The 7,500-nt window shown below is 45.3% G+C and overlaps 1 pseudogene; it reads right to left on the reverse strand.

Annotated features, from left to right (window-relative positions):
* The window catches only part of LOC135518667 (receptor-type tyrosine-protein phosphatase mu-like), a 184,536-nt pseudogene that overhangs the window by 1,279 nt on the left and 175,757 nt on the right, over positions 1–7,500 (reverse strand).

Genomic DNA, 7,500 nt, shown 5'->3' on the forward strand with positions numbered 1-7,500 from the left:
TCCAATCATCCTCTGTCTTTATATGTTGTCTGTATGTCTCTCTGCCTGTCTGCCTGTCTGCCTGTCTGCCTGTCTGTCTCTCTGCCTGTCTGTCTGTCTCTCTGCCTGTCTGTCTGTCTCTCTGCCTGTCTGTCTGTCTCTCTGCCTGTCTGTCTCTCTGCCTGTCTGTCTCTCTGCCTGTCTGTCTCTCTGCCTGTCTGCCTGTCTGTCTCTCTGCCTGTCTGTCTCTCTGCCTGTCTGCCTGTCTGTCTCTCTGCCTGTCTGTCTGTCTGTCTGCCTGTGTGCCTGAGAGAGAGAGAGAGAGAGAGAGAGAGAGAGAGAGAGAGAGAGAGAGAGAGAGAGACATCTCAAACTGACAGGGATCATTTTACTTCTTCAAATGAAATGAAATGACAGAGGGCTTCTTCTGTCAAAGGGAGTCTCTGAAAGAACAGATACAGATACACCCCATCTCTGTCTGTTTCCTTCTCCCAGTGGGACTGTAAACACACACAACCTCGCACACACACAGACGCACGAGCATGCACACACGCACACACACACTCCCACAAGTCAGATACTGTGAAACAGTTGTCTCCCTTTTAAGATTCCCTCTAAAAATATATGAGACAGACCTGACAAGACTTTCTCATCCTGTCAGTATCTCTCTACTGTCGTTCATTAGTTCCTGTTATAACGCCTCAGAGTATTACTGTCGATTCCCGTAACCATTTCATAACCCTGTTGTAACCATTTCATAACCCTGTTGTAACCATTTCATAACCCTGTTGTAACCATTTCATAACCCTGTCGTAACCCTGTCGTAACCCTGTCGTAACCATGTCGTAACCCTGTCGTAACCCTGTCGTAACCATGTCATAACCCTGTCATAACCCTGTCATAACCCCGTCATAACCCCGTCGTAACCCTGTTGTAACCCTGTCATAACCATGTCATAACCCTGTCATAACCCCGTCATAACCCCGTCGTAACCCTGTCATAACCCCGTCGTAACCCTGTCGTAACCATGTCATAACCCCGTCATAACCCCGTCGTAACCCTGTCGTAATCCTGTCGTAACCCCGTCGTAACCATCTCATAACCCTGTCGTAACCCTGTCGTAACCCTGTCATAACCCTGTCATAACCCTGTCATAACTCTGATGCTTTATAACACTTGCTGTTGTCATATGTCTGTCCCTTGCATCTCTGAGCTCTCTTTCCCCCCCTCTGAGTTTTAAATACTTCATTACGCCGTTATAATGCTGTTATAAACAGGTCGTAACTAAACTACCATTACGCCGTTATGATGCTGTTATAAACAGGTCGTAACTAAACTACCATTACGCCGTTATGATGCTGTTATGAACAGGTCGTAACTAAACTACCATTACGCCGTTATGATGCTGTTATGAACAGGTCGTAACTAAACTACCATTACGCCGTTATGATGCTGTTATAAACAGGTCGTAACTAAACTACCATTACGCCGTTATGATGCTGTTATAAACAGGTCGTAACTAAACTACCATTACGCCGTTATGATGCTGTTATAAACAGGTCGTAACTAAACTACCATTACGCCGTTATGATGCTGTTATAAACAGGTCGTAACTAAACTACCATTACGCCGTTATGATGCTGTTATAAACAGGTCGTAACTAAACTACCATTACGCCGTTATGATGCTGTTATAAACAGGTCGTAACTAAACTACCATTACGCCGTTATGATGCTGTTATAAACAGGTCGTAACTAAACTACCATTACGCCGTTATGATGCTGTTATAAACAGGTCGTAACTAAACTACCATTACGCCGTTATGATGCTGTTATAAACAGGTCGTAACTAAACTACCATTACGCCGTTATGATGCTGTTATAAACAGGTCGTAACTAAACTACCATTACGCCGTTATGATGCTGTTATATACAGGTCGTAACTAAACTACCATTACGCCGTTATGATGCTGTTATAAACAGGTCGTAACTAAACTACCATTACGCCGTTATGATGCTGTTATAAACAGTTCGTAACTAAACTACCATTACGCCGTTATGATGCTGTTATAAACAGGTCGTAACTAAACTACCATTACGCCGTTATGATGCTGTTATAAACAGGTCGTAACTAAACTACCATTACGCCGTTATGATGATGTTATAAACAGGTCATAACTAAACTACCATTACGCTGTTATAATGCTGTTACAAATCCTTATTGTCTGTATCTCTGGGCTCTCTGAGGGTTGTTTAACACATGTTATACACCTTCATAACCCTGTCATAAGCTTGTTATAACCATTCTAAAGGTGTTATAACACTTACCATCTTCATCCGTCTGCAGTGCCATCTCTCGGCTCTCTTTGACCCCCTCTGGGTTCTTGAGGACCAGTTTGACTGACAGGTTGGTGTAGGGGGTCAGGTTGTGGATGGTGTGCTGGGGGTCACGACCCAGGGTGTCGTAACACACCTCCTCCCGGGTCTCGTCCTTCCCCGCCACGCGGGAGCGGTACTGCACCGTCAGGTTGTAGCTATGACAACGCGTCACGTTGTAGCCGAACGGCTCCCAGCGAATGGTGACTTGTTTCGATTGGACGTCAACTACCTCCAGACGTCTGGGACCGTGGATTGGCTCTGTAGGGGGAGAAGAAAGGTATTTAGAGGATACAGGATGGATGGATAAGGATCTTCTGGTTTGGGAATGTGTGTGTGTGTGTGTGTGTGTTCGCGCGCATGTGCTGGCCTGTGTGATTATCCTAGGCAACTGTTGTACAATGCATTGGGTCTGTAGTGGAAGAAAACAACGTCTGTTTGAATGAACTTTTGCTTTAGCCAGGTGTTTTGACCTGATTAAAAATGTCTGGACACGTGTTGAATGAGCCAAATGGTATCCATGATGCTATTTAAAATCAGTCATGCTAAATTTTGTAAACTGTTCATCTCGGAAAACGAACATAACATTATGCGTCTGTCTGTCTGTCTGTATTAGATTGTGCCAGTTCATTCTGTGGTTTCAAAAGGAGCCCTAATCTAACTCTCACTTCAGTGAACCAGCACATCGTCTATGATTTGTCTCCTGAATAGAGTTGCTCCTTTGTTTGTGTCAGTGTAACATTTTGTTGTGTGAAAACGTGAGCTTCTACTTTCCTAGCACCAAAATCACAAACAGCAAAGTCTTCAGACCTACTAGTGATAGTACCTCTGTATAGGACATATCATCCCTCTAGACCTACTAGTGATAGTACCTCTGTATAGGATATATCATCCCTCTATACCTACTAGTGATAGTACCTCTGTATAGGACATATCCCTCTAGACCTACTAGTGATAGTACCTCTGTATAGGACATATCATCCCTCTATACCTACTAGTGATAGTACCTCTGTATAGGACATATCCCTCTAGACCTACTAGTGATAGTACCTCTGTATAGGATATATCATCCCTCTATACCTACTAGTGATAGTACCTCTGTATAGGACATATCATCCCTCTAGACCTACTAGTGATAGTACCTCTGTATAGGACATATCATCCCTCTATACCTACTAGTGATAGTACCTCTGTATAGGACATATCATCCCTCTAGCTAGACCTACTAGTGATAGTACCTCTGTATAGGACATATCCCTCTAGACCAACTAGTGATAGTACCTCTGTATAGGACATATCATCCCTCTAGACCTACTAGTGATAGTATCTCTGTATAGGACATATCATCCCTCTAGACCTACTAGTGATAGTATCTCTGTATATGATATATCATCCCTCTAGACCTACTAGTGATAGTACCTCTGTATAGGATATATCCCTCTATACCTACTGGTGATAGTATATCTGTATAGGACATATCATCCCTCTAGACCATGTCATTCCTCCACACCCTGTCCAGGCCAGCTATCAGCTCAACATGGATACGGAGTAAACTATCCAGACTTCATCTGTCGTTGTCTGTCTTTTAGTCCAGACCACAACCCCCACTGCCATCCGATCACATGTAATCACATAGTCTTTATCTCCCCTCTTATATCCAGACCACAACCCCAACAGCCATCCGATCACCTGTAATCACATAGTCTTTATCTCCCCTCTTATATCCAGACCACAACCCCAACAGCCATCCGATCACCTGTAATCACATAGTCTTTATCTCCCCTCTTATATCCAGACCACAACCCCAACAGCCATCCGATCACCTGTAATCACATAGTCTTTATCTCCCCTCTTATATCCAGACCACAACCCCAACAGCCATCCGATCACCTGTAATCACATAGTCTTTATCTCTCCTCTTATATCCAGACCACAACCCCAACAGCCATCCAATCACCTGTAATCACATAGTCTTTATCTCCCCTCTTATATCCAGACCACAACCCCAACAGCCATCCGATCACCTGTAATCACATAGTCTTTATCTCCCCTCTTATATCCAGACCACAACCCCAACAGCCATCCGATCACCTGTAATCACATAGTCTTTATCTTATATCCAGACCACAACCCCAACAGCCATCCGATCACCTGTAATTAGTCTTTATCTCTCCTCTTATATCCAGACCACAACCCCAACAGCCATCCGATCACCTGTAATCACATAGTCTTTATCTCCCCTCTTATATCCAGACCACAACCCCAACAGCCATCCGATCACCTGTAATCACATAGTCTTTATCTCCCTCTCCAGACCACAACCCCAACAGCCATCCGATCACCTGTAATCACATAGTCTTTATCTCACCCCCCAACAGCCATTTATAATCCAGTCTTTATCTCCTTTTATATCCAGACCACAACCCCAACAGCCATCCGATCACCTGTAATCACATAGTCTTTATCTCCCCTCTTATATCCAGACCACAACCCCAACAGCCATCCGATCACCTGTAATCACATAGTCTTTATCTCCCCTCCAGACCACAACCCCAACAGCCATCCGATCACCTGTAATCACATAGTCTTTATCTCCCTCTTATATCCAGACCACAACCCCAACAGCCATCCGATCACCTGTAATCACATAGTCTTTATCTCCCCTCTTCTATCCAGACCACAACCCCCACAGCCATCCGATCACCTGTAATCACATAGTCTTTATCTCCCCTCTTATATCCAGACCACAACCCCAACAGCCATCCGATCACCTGTAATCACATAGTCTTTATCTCCCCTCTTATATCCAGACCACAACCCCAACAGCCATCCGATCACCTGTAATCACATAGTCTTTATCTCCCCTCTTATATCCAGACCACAACCCCCAACAGCCATCCGATCACCTGTAATCACATAGTCTTTATCTCCCCTCTTATATCCAGACCACAACCCCAACAGCCATCCGATCACCTGTAATCACATAGTCTTTATCTCCCCTCCAGACCACAACCCCAACAGCCATCCGATCACCTGTAATCACATAGTCTTTATCTCCCCTCTTATATCCAGACCACAACCCCAACAGCCATCCGATCACCTGTAATCACATAGTCTTTATCTCCCCTCTTATATCCAGACCACAACCCCAACAGCCATCCGATCACCTGTAATCACATAGTCTTTATCTCCCCTCTTCTATCCAGACCACAACCCCCACAGCCATCCGATCACCTGTAATCACATAGTCTTTATCTCCCCTCTTATATCCAGACCACAACCCCAACAGCCATCCGATCACCTGTAATCACATAGTCTTTATCTCCCCTCTTATATCCAGACCACAACCCCAACAGCCATCCGATCACCTGTAATCACATAGTCTTTATCTCCCCTCTTATATCCAGACCACAACCCCCAACAGCCATCCGATCACCTGTAATCACATAGTCTTTATCTCCCCTCTTATATCCAGACCACAACCCCAACAGCCATCCGATCACCTGTAATCACATAGTCTTTATCTCCCCTCCAGACCACAACCCCAACAGCCATCCGATCACCTGTAATCACATAGTCTTTATCTCCCCTCTTATATCCAGACCACAACCCCAACAGCCATCCGATCACCTGTAATCACATAGTCTTTATCTCCCCTCTTATATCCAGACCACAACCCCCACAGCCATCCGATCACCTGTAATCACATAGTCTTTATCTCCCCTCTTATATCCAGACCACAACCCCAACAGCCATCCGATCACCTGTAATCACATAGTCTTTATCTCCCTCTTATATCCAGACCACAACCCCAACAGCCATCCGATCACCTGTAATCACATAGTCTTTATCTCCCCTCTTATATCCAGACCACAACCCCCAACAGCCATCCGATCACCTGTAATCACATAGTCTTTATCTCCCCTCTTATATCCAGACCACAACCCCAACAGCCATCCGATCACCTGTAATCACATAGTCTTTATCTCCCCTCTTATATCCAGACCACAACCCCCAACAGCCATCCGATCACCTGTAATCACATAGTCTTTATCTCCCCTCTTATATCCAGACCACAACCCCCAACAGCCATCCGATCACCTGTAATCACATAGTCTTTATCTCCCCTCTTATATCCAGACCACAACCCCCACTACCTTATCTTTTTCTGCCTCTTTCTCTCCCTCTCCGTTTTTCCTTTCAACCCATTTCTATTTCCCTCCCTCCTCTTCCTATCTCCCTCCCTCCCTCTCCCCCCCCCCTCTCTCCTATGGGAGGCGAGCAATCTAGCAGCCTAGTAGCCAGAGCTCAAGGTAATGGGATCAATTTCCCTCCCAGGTTAAAGCTTCAGTCCATTTCTCTGGAAGTCAACACTTTACCACCTATTAGGAGCTGCCAGGGCTCCATTCACTGTTACCCAGGAGACACACACACACACACACACACACAACCCCAGACCATGGTTGACATGCTGGGGTTATAGAGAAAGGAGGAGAGGAGGAGGGGGATGAGGGGGGGGTGAGGGGAGGGGGATGAGGGAGGGGGAGGAGAGGAGGAGGGGATGGGGTGGGGGGAGAGGAGAGGAGGAGGGGGGGGGGTGAAGAGAGGATAGGGGAGGGGAGGAATCGGAGAGGAGGACTGGACTCACCCTCTCTGTCTGGCATACTGTTTGTATCCAGTTTGGTTTGTTTCTGGTCTCAGTAATGGTTTCTGGTCTCAGTAATGGTTTCTGGTCTCTCTCTGTAATGGTTTCTGGTCTCAGTAATGGTTTCTGGTCTCAGTAATGGTTTCTGGTCTCAGTAATGGTTTCTGGTCTCTCTCTGTAATGGTTTCTGGTCTCAGTAATTGTTTCTGGTCTCAGTAATGGTTTCTGGTCTCAGTAATGGTTTCTGGTCTCAAAATGGTTTCTGGTCTCAGTAATGGTTTCTGGTCTCAGTAATGGTTTCTGGTCTCAGTAATGGTTTCTGGTCTCTCTCTGTAATGGTTTCTGGTCTCAGTAATTGTTTCTGGTCTCAGTAATGGTTTCTGGTCTCAGTAATGGTTTCTGGTCTCAAAATGGTTTCTGGTCTCAGTAATGGTTTCTGGTCTCAAAATGGTTTCTGGTCTCAAAATGGTTTCTGGTTCTCAGTAATGGTTTCTGGTCTCA

This window comes from Oncorhynchus masou, chromosome 3, assembly GCF_036934945.1.
Source record: "Oncorhynchus masou masou isolate Uvic2021 chromosome 3, UVic_Omas_1.1, whole genome shotgun sequence".
Lineage (NCBI taxonomy): Eukaryota > Metazoa > Chordata > Actinopteri > Salmoniformes > Salmonidae > Oncorhynchus > Oncorhynchus masou.